An 18,763-nucleotide genomic window follows, 5' to 3' on the forward strand; every position below is an offset into this window, starting at 1 on the left:
CATGGATCAATAAAGCTGGATCTCAAGCAAATTCCTGGTTCAGCCACTGTTTTACTTTAGCATGAGATGATGTGAATGGCTTTGAGCTGACAGAGAGTAGGGTTAGTTTGGAAATTAAGAAAAAATTCTTCCCTGTGAGGGTGAGGCCCTGGCACAGGGTGCCCAGAACAGCTGTGGCTGCCCCTGGATCCCTGGCAGTGCCCAAGGCCAGGTTGGACACTGGGGCTTGGAGCAGCCTGGCACAGTGGAAGGTGTCCCTGCCATGGCAGGGGGTGAAATGGGATGATTTTTAAGGTCCCTTCCAACCCAAACCATTCCATGATTCCATAACAAGCAGCATTTGCTCCTTCTATGATGTCTCTTAGCAGTACTTTTCCCTTTTGCAAATACCTCTAAGATTGCACACACCCAGTATCTTGAATTAATCTTCCTGCCACCATACTCTGGAGATGGAAAAGTCTCTTCCTGAATGTCACACACCATCCTGGTGTGACAGGAATTTAACAATTCAGACAGAATTGTTAGAAGATCACCAGTTTATCCAAGCAGCAAATACAGGCAGTGCTTTGTGGAGGTAAAAGATATCCACAGGTGCCTCCAGATTATCCAAATGTGTGATTTGGCCAGGAATTTTGACAGGTTAACAACAACAAGTCTAGCAAAGAAACAACAACAATAAATTATTAATTTCTTGCAGTGTTTTAGGCTCCAGTTTTCCTCACAGATTTGTGAATCTATTTCAATCTCAGTAACAAAGGGATTTCAAACACAGATATCTCTCTGTCCAAAGACCAAGGCACCTACACCTTTTATTCGCACAATAAACCCACCTTTTGTGACAAATTTATCTATTAGTTACCTCAATAAATTGTAGGAAGAAAAATACCAAGAGAAGAGGTAATTTATACTCAGAGTAAAATAGGAAATTTTAGTGAGACTATATTTAAAATGAATGCTCTTTCATAAGAATTTAATTAGCAGAAGTTGCCCTCAAGAAAATCAGCACCACAGCTAAATAATGTATTTGTATTTGAATAAGAATGAAAAAATATTCAGATAATCTGAGACATTCTCAGCTTACACAGAAGTGTGTTAGTTCTATTAACATAGTGCTTTTAGACAGAATTATATAAAAAAATATTTTAAACTATTTATATTTTAGTGGTGAAGTCAAAATAACATTGTTCCTTATCTACAGCATAGCAAGCTTTTCTCTCACAAACATTTTGACCAAAGAATAAATTGCAGATGTCTTTTTTTCAACCCAAAAAAATCCCCCAAAAAAGCAAAAAAACCAACTCAACAAAAAAAAACCTCCAATGTTTGAGCTACTAAAAGGTAGAAAATAACCAGGGAGAATTATGACCAAATGCCAGATATTAAAAAGTTCTCCACATGTGGCACAGAAAGAAACAGCCAATTCACTGCAATTGTCTGCTTAACAAGTTGAGCCTCTCTCCAACTGGTAGCAATCAGGCAGGACACTAGAGCGGGCAGGAAATCTAAAATTAGGTTTTACTACCTATAATGGAGGATTTATGGGATAATTTAATTGGCAGTCTTGGGACTGAAACCCATGGTGGGGGAACAAAAACATCTTTCTGGATATACTCCCTGAACCCTTCCTGGAGTGGGCTGAACAATAAAAAGTACTGGGGAAATAACCTGGAGATGTAATATCCCCTTTCCTCGTGCAAAGCAAGTGGTGCATGACAACGTTTGTGGGTGTGTGGGGTTCAGCAGAGGCAGAAGGCAGTCCTGCACTGATGCAAAATGATTTTTCTTCTTTTTAGGAGAAGAACTGAGTTGCTTCTTGCAGCGAGATGTGCCTGTAAGGACATGAGAGATGATGAAGAGCCCCAGATAAAGAGCAGGCTGGAAATCAAGGCTGTAAGGGCATGAAAGCACAGCCCCAACACTTTTTGGTTGTGGCAGATTGAACCCAGCCCTGTCCTCACCACCCCTGGCCATCCCAAGATCTGCTGAGCCACTAGGCTTCCCTGTGCTGACACAAACCTTTTAAATCCAAACCTCAGGATGTCAGCAACACTTTCCTGCCTTTCTCTGCTGTGAAAGGGTTAACACCCATTCTGTGCAGCTGAACAGGGGTAACAGGATCCCCTGCTCCATCCCAAGGGGTGCCAGCTCTTGCTGCTGATGCCTTTTTCTGGCTTGTTGCATTTATAATTTATGGGATGGGTTTGGGGGGATTCAGGGAGAGCAGCAAGGAAACGTCCCACTGTCACTGAGAAGGGGATGTGCTCCCAGGTGCTGCTGGTAGGGGATTCCTGGTCATTTCACTGTCAATTCCTCAAAACCTGTGGATGCCCAACTCCATATCTGACTGGGATGCAGAGAACAGACTGATCAGAATGAGGGAGCAGCAGGCCCAGCAACCCCTCACAGAGCCCATCTCCTGACTCTGCAGTGCCGCCACCAAATCCATCCACAAACTCACCATCCCCTGCTGAGATTCCTTCTTGGTTTGTTTTCCCCATGTCTCAAATCCAGCAGTTTAAGAAAGGCTGCCACTCATCTCTACTCCCAAATCCCAGAGCCAAGGCCTGCCCATTCCAAAGTTTTCCTTGTAATGGCATCTCCACTGCAGACCTTTATGAGGCCATTATGGGATTTGACAAATGTCTGCAGCTTTAAAACACATGCACAGTCATCCTCTCATCCATGGTGACAAGTTTGAGAGGATGACAGAGGAGTATGTTTAGTGTTATTACCTCTGGCGTGTCACTGGCAGTGCCAAAAGGAAATGTAAACAAGCAAGTCAGTGTAACAACCCTTGATTATTATTCTTACAACAGCCCTGACATCAAGTTATAAGCTATCATAAATTAAAAAATGCATTCTCATTTATTTCAGAAAGTTACATGCAGGAAAAGGCTGAAAAAAAATTGAAAGCTGTCTCAAGAACTTCTCTCTCAGCACATTTCAAACTTGATCGGTATGACATGAAAAAGTCCCAGAAATGATGGAAAATGAACTAATTTCAAAAATCACCTTTTGGAGAAGCTCTGCTGATAAATCTGCTGATAAATCTAAATCTGCAGTGAAATCAGTCAGGCAGCTTGGAAACCAACCCACTAAGAAGGCTCCAACAGCTCAAAAAAGATGATGTTTTAGTAAATCCAAGTGTGGCAGTTTCAAGATTGGGCTCAGGATTTTTCCCCCTCTTCCACTTTTTGAATATCAACCATCCTTCATTCCTTGCTTTTCATACAGTCCCTCTCATCTTTTTTTCTGGTGATGTGAATAAGAAAAGTGCCATTGCCATCAACAGGGAGAAGTTTTTGCAGATTTTAAGCCACTCATGCTCCTCCACTGAAAGGACCACCACACCCCCTGACAAAGACCTATCATTGCTATCTCTAGGATGCTCTTGAAATGTCAAATTAGGATCTTTCCATGATCCTGAAAAGTGTCCTTTCTCATAGATCAATTTACTTTCTAGTTCAAATTATATTTGACCTTTACTTTATATTTGAAATGTTCCTTCTACAAACTTCCCTTTTTATTTTCCCCTGGCTTACATTTTCTTCCTTTGGGGATAGCATAATTACATTGACATAAAGAAGAAAACCTTTGTGTCTTAAATATTGCCTCTCTGTTGCCTGAACTTAAAATATGTGAAAAGTTTATAGACCTTGACAGATCTAGGGTGTGGTACAACACACTCTCCTTCATGCAATGCAGCCTCCATCTGCAAGCAAGTTGCCTTTTCATGGAAATACTATTCAGAGAGCATTTCCATAAAAATTCACCCTGGCAGGGCTCTGTTTCTCTTGTCATTGGCCCAGCTGTGTTCCTGCCTTGATTGAGTTCTCATTTTGAATAAGGCACAGCAGTCATTTCCATGGGGGGAGCTGGGGGAACTTTCCATCCTTACGTAAGAGCAAAGCCTGTGGTTGCTGCAGCGGGGCTGCAGGAGGCAGCAGTAAAACCCAGGGCAGTTGGATTTACAGCCAGAGATAGTCTGAGAACACATCTCAGCCTCCTCCTGGCCTCCTTTTTAGCTCATTACTGAAGACAAGGAGTGCAGGAAGCTGAATTCCACCTTGCTCTGCCCAGACCAAACACCAGGTTTTCTTGGGGGTTGGAACAAGATGATCTTTAAGGTCCCTTCCAACTCAACTCATTCATTCTGTGATTGTCAGAGTCCTGTCTGAGGTCATCACAAGGCCCCACACACTGAGCAGGAGACAGGGCCCAGGTCCCTGCCATGGCAGAGGGTGGAATTGGATGATTTTTAAGGTCCCTTCCAACCCAAACCATTCCCAGAGGAGGAAGAGGTACAGAAGAAGGAGGAACCATCCTTAAAGAAGAGATCACCTGTCCCAGATGATCAAGTTAAACAACATGCCACTGTTACTGCTCCTCAGCCACCGAGTTCCAGCAGTGCCCTGAGGCACTGAGTGCCTTCCACACCCAGCACCTTTCATTCCCTCCATCAGCAAGCCAAACTGGGACTGAAATTCCACCATTTGCCAAAGAATTCCCTAGTCCTGCAGCAGGACACTCATTCATTCCCTCTTGAAGGATTGACAGGGGTTGCACGGTCAGGATGGACGGAGACAAGAGATCTCTGGAGCCAGGTTGTGGAACTTGTGGTTTATTGCAGAGGGCCTGGGTGCAGGGCCCTGCTGGGAGCTGCCAGCCACAGCACAGAGCAGGCCCAAGAGAAGAGAGGGGGAGAGAGTAAAAGCATAAGAGAGTAAAAATGGTAAGAGCTAAGAGACAAGAGGTAAGAGTAAGAGGTAAGAGTGCTAAGTTCCCATTACAATACAATAAATAATCTTCTATGTTGAATATTCTGATTCTCACTAACCAATCTAGTACAAGATACAAATCCTACAGCATTTCCATACAGCCTATAAGAATCACTACATTACCATACTGTGCTACATTTTAAACCCTAAAAACTCCTCTTTGTGCCCCTTCTGCCAAGCTGTAGGGTCTGCTCTGACACTTGGGCCTGCAGGCAGAGGGTGTTGTTCCATCAAAAGGGGATTACCCTCAGCCGGCCACACTGTTGTTTTCTCATTATTCAGTAACTAAGGCATCTCAAAGCTTGCTTTCATTTCAATCTTGCTTATAGTTTCTATATTCTCAAAATCTTTTGCCAGACAATCATATTTATAAGGCTTTCGTGTTTCATCTTCCCCAACACCCTCTGTCCCTGGATGAGGAATTGTGTCTCCAGCAAGGCCACTGCAGGAAGGATCCCAAGATGGCCTCATGTACCCACTGAGCCCTGGGCCACTATGTGTAAAACACAAATTCAGCTTTCCCCATGCAGACAGGGACACCAAAGGAAGTCAGAGGCTGCTCCTGCACTGCTCCCAACAGGTGGATGAGCCAATGTCCCACCGTGGCACCAAGGCAAGGACACCCAGTGCTGGGGCTCACACATCACCACACTCTCCTGCGTTCAAAAGGCATTTTGAGCATGCTTCCCAAGCACAAATACTGAATTATTGTTTTAAATTATGGGGTTTGTATTTTTCCTGAAGCGTTTGCCCTGCTCTGAGGCTGAAAATGGACAGTCTGCGGTCGCTTTTACGAAGCTGTTTTTATCCTCTCAGAACCAAAGTGGTAAACCACTAATGGCATGAGCATTTTTCTCATTATCAGTTACAATGTTAATGACTCTTATTTAAGCAAGCAGTATTTTAAAACCTTTCAGCCTTGCTTGTTCACTTATTAGACCTCAGACTGTTTATTGTGTCTTCTCTTAAGAGAGTTCTTTTATGATGTTAAAGGGAGGAGGCCATTTCAAGACCAAGCAGCAATTTGCATCAGTAAACACTTTAAGGAACATGTTGCTCCAGTGTCTTAAAACTGACTCATTTTCAAAATCCCTTGCCTGAAGGATCAGTGCACTGTGGTGCTCAGGTCTAACTGTAAATAGCTAAATGTTCAAACAAAATCAGGGTCTAGCAGCTGAAGCAAAAGCAGGTTTTAACCCCAGTGTTGGGATCAAACTTGTAACCTTGTACAAAATACTCAGCCCACTCTTAGAAAACATTCACAGAAACAAAGTGAAATTTCAAATTTATTTGCCTAACCTTCCATCTCCAGGAGTCCAGAGCCACCCACACAGATGAGCACAGGCCATAGAGGTTATTTTCACACAAGGATCATAAGGGACTTTTGTTGGCTTCCCTGTTTTTGACAAGCCCCATCTCAACAGTGACATGGAGAAAAACAAAAGCATCATCACAGCTACCTAAGGGTACTCATGGAGAAGTATCCAGGGCTGGAATGAGAATGGGCAACTTTAGGAAGGGTAGAAAGCCAAGCACAAAGGCTCTGGCAGCCAAAAAATCAGAGCACATTCATAAAACAACAGCCCAACGTTTTGAAAAGTATCAAACAAAGTGGTTGCCAAAGGGTTGCTGTCATCTCCAGGAAAAGCAAGCATGCCACAGATATTTCCTGTGCACACTGATCCTGGGGGAACAGTAAAAGTGGGTTATTACACAGCCCTACTCTCAGTGTTCTCCCTTTCACAACACACACGAGCGTTTCCTCACTGCATCCATTCTTGCTCGAAGCCATTGGTGGGCAGCATACCTAACTCAGCTTTTGTTGAAGTTCTTATGTTCTACCCAGGTAATTGGCCCGACGGGACTTTAATCTAAATGGAGTGTGTCTTTGTAGGGACCTTGCAGAGGTATTTTGAATGTTTAATGGTCTCCTGAATTACTGCTTTCCTCCCACTGAGAAGGAAATGGGCTCACCGCCGTCCGCTTCCCCGTAGCATTCATTACCTCTGGAAACACGGATGTGGAACAGCATCCCTCAGCCCATCCCATGCTGCAAAAGCACGTGGGAGAACAGGCAAATATTCATCCTCCTGAACACTAGAGGACTTGCTCCACGTGGATGTGGCCAAGTGTGGCAGTCGCATTTTCTGAAAAATCCCTTCACCCAGGATTTTTCCCCTGGGAAGCTGAGAAGCCTCAGAGAAAAAGGAAAACAAATTCTTATCTCATTTGCTTCTCCTGTGTTGTGCTCACATGTGGAATGTGTTTGGAGATTGTTTAGCCAGCAGGTGATTGTTTCATTGGTTTATGTGAATTGTTTTCACTTAATGACCAATCACAGCAAAGCTGTGTCTGGATTCTGGAGAGAGTCACGAGTTTTCATTATCATCTTTTTAGCCTTCTGTAAGAATCCTTTCTGTATTCTTTAGTATAGTTTAGTTTAGTATTCTTTAATATAAAGAATACTAAACTAAATAATAATAATATATAATAATATATAAAGAATATAGTATCTTAAAATAATAAATTACCCTTCTGAGAACATGGGGTCAGATTCATCATTCCTCCGTTCGTCTGGGAACCCTGCAAATACAAGAGCCAAGCAAAGGTTCCCCCCACATGCAATTACTCACAGTTCACCTGTCTGGGCTCTCCCCAGGAGGGAGAGGGAATTGGATTCCAGCACAGCTCAGGGTGACACCGGCACGTACCTGGCAGCGGTGTGGGAATGGGGATCTGCCTCTCTGGGGTTATTTGTTGCCTTTCCTGTGCAGCCCTTTCTCAGACCATGTCTTAATGTCTTCCAGACCCCCAGCAGCCCTCACACCATATGTGGAGTGAGAGCACCATGGAGTAACTGGTTAATGAGTTATTATTCTCACAGCCTGCTCCCCTTAGGAGCTGGTACACATCTTTGTGCTTGCCAGCAGCACAGTGGAGAACCAGCTCTCAACTGCTGTCAATACCTAATTCAAAACCCTTGTAATTACAGCACTACAATAGTAACATTTAGTTCACCTAGAAGCCAAGTGCCTCATTCATTCCCTCTGTCTGTGGAGTGTCCAGCAGGAGCAGGGCAGGCATTGTCCCTCTGTGCTGAGGCCCCTCCAGGGCTGTGTCCAGTTCTGCTCCTGCAGGAGAGCTCTGGAGGGGCTGGAGCGTGTCCAGGGCAGGGAACAGAGCTGGGCAGGGGCTGGAGCCCCAGGAGGGGCTGAGGGAGCTGGAAGGGGCTGAGGCTGGAGCAAAGGAGGCTCAGGGGCCCTCGTGGCTCTGCACAAGGCCCTGCCAGGAGGGCACAGCCGGGGGGGTCGGGCTCTGCTGCCAGGGAACAGGGACAGGAGCAGAGGGAGCGGCCTCAGGCTGGGCCAGGGCAGGCTCAGCTGGGACAGCAGCAGCAATTTGCCCATGGAAAGGGAGCTCAGGCCTTGGCAGGGGCTGCCCAGGGAGCTTTGCAGTGCCCATCCCTGCAGGTGTCCCCTGGAGGTGGCAATGAGAGCTCTGGGCTGATGACAAGGTGGGCATCAATCAGTTTGGACTTGATGATTTTGGAGGTTTCCAACCTTCATGATTCTGTGTTTCTGCAGCACAGAAAATTCTAAACCAGCTCTTCTCAAACATTGGAGCTGAAAGTTTCCCTTCAGACAACACAAGTGGGGCTGAGCAGGGAGGAGCATCCCCAGGGCCGTTCAGTGCAGGGTTAGTGACAATCCCGTGTGTCCCACAAGTCTGCCGGGCTTTTCCTCCCTTTTCCTGTCTGTTGAGATCACCTGACTTGCCTCAAGAGAAGGAGACAATATTAGTGGTGATGTGCTTTGGCTGTAAATGTCATCATATCCAAAACACCTTTCAAATTTAAACCAGAAAATACAGGATTCCCCAGCAAGAGGAAGCTACCGGGTCCAGCAAGGAATTAATACAGGAGACCTTGACAGAAAATCTTCACTGAGTCCTGCCTGCCAAGGGACTGGGAGGAGGCCAGAGATGGAGCAGGAGGGAGTTGTGAGATCTGCAGGCCTATGACCCATGTCTCCTCCTCTATGAAAGATGAGCCCACACAGAGAAAGTGGAAATTCTCTGAGCTCATACAAGGGAAATTTTATCAAGAGAAAAAAGCAGGGGTTGTTTCCTGTGTGAAAAAATGGTGCCTTTAAATGCTGTAGTGACTTGGGGGAATTAAGGCTTTAGGAAATCAGCAGTGAGAACACTTCCAGGGCTTTCCAGCCCCGGCGGAATCATGAGGAAGAAACACTTCAGCTGAAGAGCTTTGCCCCTGTGAAAGCCAGCAGAGACACTTCAGCCACTTCAGCAAGGACAAGATTTAATCTACTGAACAGAAATTCAGAGTTTTCAAACTCTTTCACGTGTTATTCTGGAACAGAGGAGGAAGAGGAATTTATGGGTTGGTGTTCTTTTTCCATGTAAAACCAACTGAAAGTGGTAAATATGTTAAAAAGGGTTTGTTGTTTTACTTTTCAAGACAGCAATGCTCCAAAGGAGAACAGGACTGTCAAACACCCAGGAGCACATGTGGTGTGCTCACACCACTGGTTTTGAGTTACCCTGCACCAGCCAGGCTCCAGCTTCCTACCAAACCATTAAAAATGAGAAAGAGATGAGAAGAGTTCAAAAATTCAGTATCACCTACTTAGCTGGGAGTGACTTTTTGTGCCTTGCTAATCCTTTCCAAGGAATGCAGATGAGGGATCTGCTTGGACTGGGCTCCATCAGCCTCCCCAGGAGCTGGAGGGGCCCTGGGCTCACCAGTGTGGGGGGGATCTCGTCCCTCATGTGAGGGACAACCAGGCTGGGGCTCTGCTTGCCAGCGATGATTTGTTTCCTCACAGGTCCATAAACACGGATTACGTCAGTGTGGTTTCAGACTCATTTTTAGCAGAAGCCACTCAGTCCAAGAGGAATTAGAGGCAGTGGTCAAACAGAGCCTCTCCATGCTCCAGACGAGCCCACTGGTCCCAACCTGCTCCTGCAGGGCCATGAGGATGTCAGAATTCACGGGCGGAATTCATCCAAGCGCAACAGGCAGGAATGAGGGATCGCGCTTTTCCACCGCAAACGGTAAAACTATCCGAGCCCAAATCCCCTCCCCACGAATTTCAAATGCCTTCTTTCTGCTCTTCCTGGTGTTAAACACATGTTACACTTGCCTCACAAAACATGCAGCGTTTGTCTGGTTCCGAGGCAGGGCTGGAGCGCAGCGAACGGCCGCGCTCTCGCTGCTGGTCCTGCCTTCCAAAAGAAGCGCCAGAGAAAGGATTCTATTTCTGTAAGAGTTTAAAGGGCAGGCTCAGAAAAGTGACTATGTGAAAATGGCACCTTTTCATCCAGCAGATCTGTTCCCAGTTGAGTATTCTGAGTCATGTCTGCTTACTTTAGTGACCAAAATAGACTTTTAGTACTTCTCACTCCTCTCTAGTCCTGCGGAACCAACACAGCAGAGAGGGAGTTATTTAAATCCTATCTTGGACCAAAACCTGTCATGATGAGCTCAAAAGGCAGAAGGGAGGGCTGGATGTGGGGTGGCTGAGGGGGCAGTGCCCCACCCCAGTGCCACAAATGGCACATCACACAGGGAGGTGTCAGCCCAGAGGGACAGGAGTGCAGGACAGCCCAAATTCCCTTCACCCCGGCTCCTGCATCCTCCAACAACCTGATCCTGACCCCCCATCCCACATTCCTGCTCTGCGGACAGACCACAGGCCGAGCTCCCTGGGCTCACATTTGGTTACAACTCTGTCTCCTGTAAACTGTCATGGAAATCACGAGCAAATAACAAACACGAGCTCGCCCCTCCTTCCCCAGTGGCTCCATGCAGGGCTGCTCTGGCTGCAGCTCAGCTGTGCTCCTTGCAGGGACCATGGACAGCAGGGGACCAAAAACTGCCCCTGACACATAAAAACCTCATGGCCTGTCCAAAATGAGCTTTCCAAAGTTGTGCTTTGTGAGATTTAAGTAAAGTGTAGACCCAAGGTTGTCATCTATACAGCTGGACCAGCCTAAAAAAAATCACTTTAAATGGTTGTTACTATTTCCTTCATGAGCAGAACAGACTCCTAAGAGAAAGGCAGCAGCATTTATCCATTCCTTATGGATAATTCCTTATGTCTTATTCTGAAGCTGAAATGATGGCTAATGCTTTCTTACTCAGTTTTTCAAGGAAGTTAAGAGAGCAGTGCAGAAAGAATAAAAGGGTTTTCTGTTGCTATTTCTAATGTTTCTATTTCTAAACAAAAAGGGAGCTTGACAGCAAAAATTAATGTTATGTTTACTTAAAATTAAACTTTAAAATTATAAATAAGCAATAATAATAATTTCCACTCAGACTGTATTATTTGTCTGGTTTCTCTGCTATATTTTACTTACATTTTTTCCTTCAGTCTCCCTAAGATCAGCTGCTGGAAGGCCTGGATTTGTCTCTGGATGCAGAATTCAGGGCAGCCACGTAAAAGCCAAAATACGCAGTCCTGCAACCCTAATCCTACCCAAGCTGCTGGACCGTCTTGTGCACCTTCAGTGCCTTTCCCAAACGAGCATCACTGTCTCAAACTGGCAAGATTACCCTGTCCTCTGGCCAGGCTGGAATTTACACAACTGCCACCAGCCAGATCCTGGATTTTTTGATGGCTACAGCGAGCTGAGGTGAATCCTACCCTCCCAAAGCCATTTTTCAGTCTCATCACTTAGAACTGAGGCCAGGTTCAGGTTTCTGCAAGCTCTTCATTTCAAGAGGGTGATGAAAAAGGCTCTGCTGAAATGAAGCCTTGGAGGTGCCTACAAAAGACAGTGAGTGCCCTCGGTGGTGTCAGGATGTTGACACACATATTGGTGACAGATGATTTGGCTGCTCTTGCTTGCAAGAGATACAGAGGCTGCTACAGACTGTTTGCTATAAATACATAAAAATACCAAAGAACTTATAAATGCAGAAAAAAGCACCAGCCCCAATTGCCAGCTTCACATTCTGGGCAAATGTAATGAAATTTAAGAAAAGGCACAAGATATCAACCAGGACCAAACTAGATCTTGATTTGATATTAAATCCTTTATCTTATCTTAATGTGGTAATAAAAACCTTTATATTTTTTTCTTTTCGAAACCTGTTTTTAACGCAATTTTTTGCACAAGCCTATGTAAAAAAAAAAAAAAACCCTCTATAAGTCTTTGAAGAGCCAGCTACAATCAGAACAATCAATGGAACAGCAACAGCAGTTCTTTAGAAAAATGATGGAGAACTTTTCCCATGTCTGCTTTGCAAGTCCTGCAGGTCAGCTGCTTTTCCAAGCAGATTTTTCAGCTTAGTCTCAGTGCATGCTGCAATGCAACATCTTTATGTTACTTTAGTAGTTAATCCTTTGTGTATAATTTGTGAACTCTATAGAGAGCAGTCCGTTTTATAAACAGAATTTTAAACCACCAGGTTTAAATTTATTGCAGGGTTTATTCAGAACTGACAAAGCCTCCTTAGAAAGCGGAATTTTGCTAAGAAGCCTTTCCTTCTGCATAACTACAAGACTTCCTTCTGTATAAAACCCTTTTCTACTTACACAGAAAAATATAAACCATGAAATTGTCTGATTGCTATTTTTTTTCTTGTTTAATTTACAGAAAGAGAAACATTGTGCAGTTTTCTAAATCGCTGATTTTACATGTACATTTAATGGCATTAAAATCTCACACTGCATGTATTACCGCTATTAAGTATTAAAATATAAGTGATTTGTTGAAAGATTTTTTCAGTCAAATCAGGTAAAATACACCATGTATATCCATACTTGAGAAGCTAAAAAAAATGTAATCAACTCAGTGCAAAAATTATGGAAGTGGGAAGCCTACATGCCTTAAAAATTAGAAGAAATCAATCAGATTTCACAAAACATTTTGTTGTAAGTCATCTACAGGGCAGCAAAAGCTGCTCCTCCTAAGCCAATGCTCCCAGAACCAGAAAAATGAAATTACCTGAAAACCTGATAAATCAATGCATGTTTTAACAGCACGATAGTAGCAAAAAGAAAAAAACAAAAAGAAAAAAACCCCAAATCCTTACCAACCACTTGTGGCAGACAGTAAAAAACAGGAGGAAAAGATGCTAATTCAGCAGGCAGCGCATTTGGGATGATGGGAGAGAAACCTTCCCCTGACCACTCACACCTGCACGGCCTCCCTGTGTGTCTGAGCCCGGCCAGGGCTGTGACCTGCTCTGCTCTGCTCGGGGCAGGAGCTGAGTGCTGGCCACAGGCAGCATTCCCAAATTCCCAGACCCTCCAGCATTCCCAAATTCCCACACTCTGCAGCATTCCCAGTTCCCAGACCCTACAGAATTCCCAACTCCTAGCCCCTGTGGCATTCCCAATACCCAGTTCATGCAGAATTCCCCATTCCCAGACCCTCCAGCATTCCCAATTCCCAGACCCTTCAGCATTCCCAGTTCCCAGACCCTGCAGCATTTCCAGTTCCCAGCGCCTGCAGCATTCTCAACTCCCAACCCATGCAGCATTTTCAATTTCCAACCCCACAGCATTCCCAGCTCTCAGCCCGTGCAGCATTTTCAATTTCCAGCCTGTGCAGAATTCCCCATTCCTAGACTCCGCAGCATTCCCAACTCTCAGACCCTTCAGCATTCCCAGTTCCCAGACCCTACAGCATTCCCCGCTTCCAGTCCATGCAGCATTTTCAATTTCCAGACCTTTCAGCATTCCCAGTTCCCAGACCCCAGAGTATTCCCTAGTCCCAGACCCCATAGTATTCCCAACTCCCAGTCCCTGCAGAATTCCCCATTCCCAGACACCACAGCATTCCCAATTCCCAACCCCTACAGCACTCCCAATTCCCTCCAGCATTCCCAACTCCCCACTCCTGCAGCATTCCCAGATCCCAGTCCCTGCACCGTTCCCAGCCCCCAGCCCCTGCAGCATTTTCGATTTCCAGATCCCACAGCACTCCCAGTTCCCAACCCCTCCAGCATTCCCAGTTCCCAGCCTGTGCAGCCCTGCAGCATTTCCAGCTTCCAGCCCATGCAGCATTCCCAGTTCCCAGCCCCTGCAGCCCCAATGCCTCCATGCTGCCCCATCCATCCCCGCACCCCAGATTCTCTCTAGCCGCAGCGGCCCTGGTGCAATCTCAGTCAGGGCTTTCCCCCGCCGCTGTTCCTTTGCAAGGTGAAAAGCAAAAGCAAACGAGACTGTTTCAGGCTGTTCCATTAGGGACCCCCTGGAGAACCCGGGTGTCTGATGGAGCTGATTGGAACCACATTTACTCGAGGTGGTTTTTGCTGAACCGGCCTCGCGCCGTGCTCATCATCCCCTACGGCCGGCCTTGCTCTCCCCAATCAGCGCTAATTAGCTGTGGGGGGTTCCCAGCTGCAGGCAAATTCAGGAGGACTGAAACACGACTGAAGGTGATATTTGTTGGCAGGAGAAGCACCTGGAAGAGGCAGCAGCTTTGGAATATCCCAGCAATGCTGCCGAGTGCCTGAGCAGGAGCACGGCATCGTCCCGAAGGCTGGAAGCAACGCTGCTGCCAAGACCCCTTAATTGAGCACCTGGGTGTTGTATCATGTGTTAAATATTAAAATGAATCAACACAGAAGGCCTCAAAGCAAAACCAAACCCTCACCTGCGCACAGCAACCATTCCCCAACCCATTGTGGTCAGCCAGAGTTGTGTGGCTACAGCTCGAGGCCCTGGGGTTTCCACCATCCCCTCTCAAGGCTGGTTGTACCTCCAGCTAAAATGAAAACATGTGTTTATTGTTTTTACTTTGGGCAGACGATTAATATTTATGTGATGCATTATCAAACAAAAATAACTATGCATTTTGTTCCTGGAATAATGGTTTTTGTTGGAATGAAGCTGTGCCAAGGAGGGATTGCAGCTGATGCAAGCAGCGTGCAAGGACAATCCACTCACCAGGGCCGCTTTCTAAAGGAAAAAAGGGGCATTTCTGAGCAGGGTAAGTTGAGGAAAATAATGGCTGTGGTGGAATCTCACACTCCACACAAGGAAAATTGTCACCCAGGGCAGCAGGAGATCCTCCGGCTACAGCAGTGCAGGAAAAGCAGGCATGTTGCAAATCCATTCATGCTTACTTTAGATCAAGTCTCATTTTTACACAAAAATCCCTCACTGCATACATTCTACTTTTGATAAATCACTGATTAACGAGGACATCTACTCTGTTCACAGCAGAATAAACTGTTTGGGTTTCATTGTGAAATTGCTGTTTCTTGAATTCAATTAACCCCTCCAGATTACACACAGACCACTGAATATAAATAGAAGAGGTTAAAATGCAGTTTAAATATAACAGATATGGCCGCAACTCCATATTTAGATATACCCTTTAATTTTTTTCCTATTGCCTGCTTTTTACTTACATTTAAATTTAGCAAAGTAATTTTAGACTGCCACTTTTCTACCTACACTGGTTAACTACACTGTGAAGGGAATATATTAGATTAGATACCACTGTCTTCCAAAATGACAAATTTATACAAACTTTTTGGACTCAAACCTCCAGCCAAAAAGACAAAATGCTTGATTTTCCTGGGAAACTTGTGTGTCAGAAAGGGCAGAACCACCCTGGGAAGTAAAAAATATTCCAGTGGCTGTGAGAGCAGCCAGTTGTGGGTATAATGAGAACCAGTGTGGTGTTATCGCACAAAAGGTAATTCTTCCAACCCAAGACAAACAACATTATAATTCAGGCTGAAAATATCTTTACCCTGCGTGAACTTTTTTCTTTTTCTTCTTTTTTTTTTTTTTAAACAGAAGCATTTTAAATCAACACTATAGGAAAAGTGCCATAGAAAGCATACACTAATCCCTGGCATCCCTTCCCAGCTGCACAGAAAAGCAGCAGGCAGCTTTATGCACTCAGGGCTAAGCCTGCCCTGCTGACCTCAGATGATATGGATCAGGCCCAAAGAGCCCTTTCCAACCTTACCCCCTGTCAACAACTTCCACCTTGAGTTTGGGACACACATTTCCACAAAGATTCAAAGAAGTACAGTTTTACCCTTACGGCTGCCTTTTCCTGAAAAAAAAAAAAACTATTCACTTAAAAGAACATTACAAGCTTCCTGACAGTGGAACAAAACTCCAATGCAGTGGATATTCAAGGGAAAAGGTCTGCTTTGACCCAATCATTTTAAATTATTTTGTTGTTACCTGCTTGTAACTCCTGGAGCATTTAGTAAAGCACAGGCGAGGAAAGGAAATGTAACATGTAATGTTTTGGGGCTACCAGATGCCATCAGCACCTCAAAACCTTCTCACATTTTGAAAAGTTTTTTGATCCTCACGGGAGGAGGAACTGCTGTGTCCAGGGATCACAGCAAAGCTATCAAAATTCAGCCCTGTGCAGAGGGAGAGCAGTGCCATGAGCCTCACGCTGCGATAGCAAAGCACTGGGGGTTTGCAAAAGGAGCAGTGGGGAAGGATTTGCCTCATCAGCAGCCCGGTATTCTGTTCACGGGGTGTTGTTCAAACCAACGGGACTGCCACAGCCATCCCAGGGCTTTCTGTTTGTTTACACAGCTCTGTGCATGCACAGAAAATAAACTTCCTACAGCAGAGCAGGTAGCAAAGACACTTTCACAGGGCAGGATCTTGTGCAGAATTGTCATTTGAACACCGACAACAGCAAGGTCCAAACTGGTGCTCCAGACAGAAAAGGACCAACAAAGCAGCATCCTTGTGATGAGAGACACAGCTCCCAGGTCTGCAACAATCTGGGATTTCAGCTCGTTGTTGACATCATTGTGAGTCCTCACCAGACTCACACACCCAGATTTCTTTAGTGCCTTACAAAGAACTCAAATTCATTTAAAAGAGAGAACCCCACAGGCACTTCTGCTTAAAAACCATAAGGAGAACATGCTTAACATACATGTCTATTAGAATCTATCTGTAAGAACTAAATGCTACAGAAATGACAATCCAAAGGGAGCAACACCTCAGCAAAAAGTCCAACTAATCACACCTAGGACTTATCCTGACAGATCATTTACAAAATTCCTGTAACATGTAACTCTATCCAGTACTATATGATTTGTTTAACTTTGGGACTAAATTGTGGGAGGTGGGGACAGATGCTGTTCAAAGCTCTAAACCCTGAAATGTTTTTGGAGCTGGTGGATTTTTTTCTTGCAAACTTTTTCAAAGAATTTGCCCTTGTTTGCCCACATATGCATACAAAAGAGAAAATAAGGACTGATGTTGCTATTCTAATGTACGATATCTTTGTTTTTATAAATACTCCTTAAGAAATAGATCAGGCAATCAACATAAAAATATATTTGTCCCGTATGAGGTATAGCTTGGTTTGTGTATGCCTTTACTCATTTACTTCTAATTGGGAAACTATCAAATAATCTGTTTCTCTTCCTATCAGTTCAGGTGTGCCTGAAATTACACACCTGATATAGGTATCCTGACAAAAGTTTACATTTCATACCCCAGTGAGAAGCTGTCTCTGCCTGCTTCACTTGTTTCAGAGAAACCAGGGAAGTGCTCAAAGGGTTAAACCAAAGGAATGTGACATTTCTCCATGTGCAGTTCATAGACCTATCCTGGTTTTCCTAATGGACTCAAAATTACATGGGCAGAACGGGGCAGAATGTAATTTCCAAACTCTAACTTCAGAACAGAGCTAATTCACAGAACGACACTTAGAATACAAATAAAAAACTTCATTAAAGAACGAGCCATTTCCTCGCACCGTGGGCTCTCAGCGAAGGCAGCAATGAATGGAAGTTTATGTTAGCCAGAACTTGCAACTGCAGCTTTTGTAAATACAATTACGTGCACTCCAAACTCCTCAGCGAAGTCATATGGACACCAAAACAGAGCCCCGCGTATCCCTTACTGTGAAAAGCACCAAACCCAACCACGACTCCCCTCAGCCACGTAGGTAATTGAAGCTTTTTCTACGTGCAAGAGCTGCCCGGCTTTTGAAAAGCCATAGAGCTATTAATTAATTGAATGATGAATTGCTGAAAGAATTACAAACGCACCACCTATTACGATCCAGAGCGGGGAAAAGTGATGGCGAGGGGGAAGGCGATATCACTTCTACCCGCAGCCAAACGGCAAATTAATCCTTCAAAACTTGGAGGGACTCGGGCACGCTCCGCGCAGAGAGGGCACGGTCCCCGCAGAGGAGGCACGGTCCCCGCAAAGGATGCGCGGCTGCGGCTGCTGAGCCCTCGGGGCTGCCCCGCTCCAGCCAGGGGACACCCGGCCCGTCCCTGTGCCGCCCTCGGGGTCACCGAGCCCCGCCTGGTCCCTGTCCTGTCCGGTCCCTCGCCCATCTCCCGCCCCGACGGCCGGCGCTGCGCTGGCGGCGCCACGGCAGCCCCGAAGGGAAAGCACTTACCGGGCTGGGCCGGGGTCACTCCGGGCTCCCGGGGAGGGGGGACGGGGCGGGCCGGGCCGGGGGAAGGCAGCGGCCGCCAGCGGCGGGAGCTCGGCAGGGAGTGAGGCGGCGGGCAGGGGACGGCGGCGTTGCCGACTGCGGTGAGTCACTTCAGTCGGGACGGGCTCAGCCCATCGCGCTGGCCCCCGGCTCCGGGCGCCTCTTCCTCTCTCTCCAATCGCCGAGCGCGGCCGCCGCCGCCGCTCCCGGCGCTGCCCGGCTCCCCCGCCGCCGTCGGGGCGGCCCCGCGCCCGGGGCGCTGCGGGACCCCCGCCCCCGGTGCCCGCGTCCTCCCCCGGGGGGGCGGGAGGGGCCGGGCGGAGCTGGAGGTGAGCGGGACCCGCGGGGGGAGGACGCGGCCGAGCCCGGCCCGGCCCGGCCCGGCGGGGAACGGCAGCGAGAACAAGCGCGCGGTTGTGGCGGGGACCCGACGTGAATCGCAGGCTGGCCCCTGAACCAGGTGGCAATGGGAGGAATAACGGGATGGAATAACGGGATGCTCGGGAATAAAAGGGGAGCGAGGTGAGGAGAGCGGGGGGGAAGCAGAGGAGGCTGGT

General features: G+C 46.4%; 1 protein-coding gene across 2 annotated transcripts in view; it reads right to left on the reverse strand.

Annotated features, from left to right (window-relative positions):
• ERG (ETS transcription factor ERG) overlaps positions 1–18,466 on the reverse strand; it is a 150,092-nt gene extending 131,626 nt beyond the window's left edge. Inside the window, exon 1 of one of the 2 annotated variants that reach the window (XM_014272184.3) lies at positions 18,168–18,466. The gene's annotated coding sequence lies outside the window, so the exon portion shown is untranslated. The remainder of the gene's footprint in view (positions 1–18,167) is intronic. The other variant, XM_014272181.3, reaches the window with a different exon arrangement.
• Between the last annotated feature and the right edge of the window lie 297 nt (positions 18,467–18,763).

The sequence above is a fragment of the Zonotrichia albicollis genome, chromosome 2, assembly GCF_047830755.1.
Source record: "Zonotrichia albicollis isolate bZonAlb1 chromosome 2, bZonAlb1.hap1, whole genome shotgun sequence".
Classification (NCBI taxonomy): domain Eukaryota; kingdom Metazoa; phylum Chordata; class Aves; order Passeriformes; family Passerellidae; genus Zonotrichia; species Zonotrichia albicollis.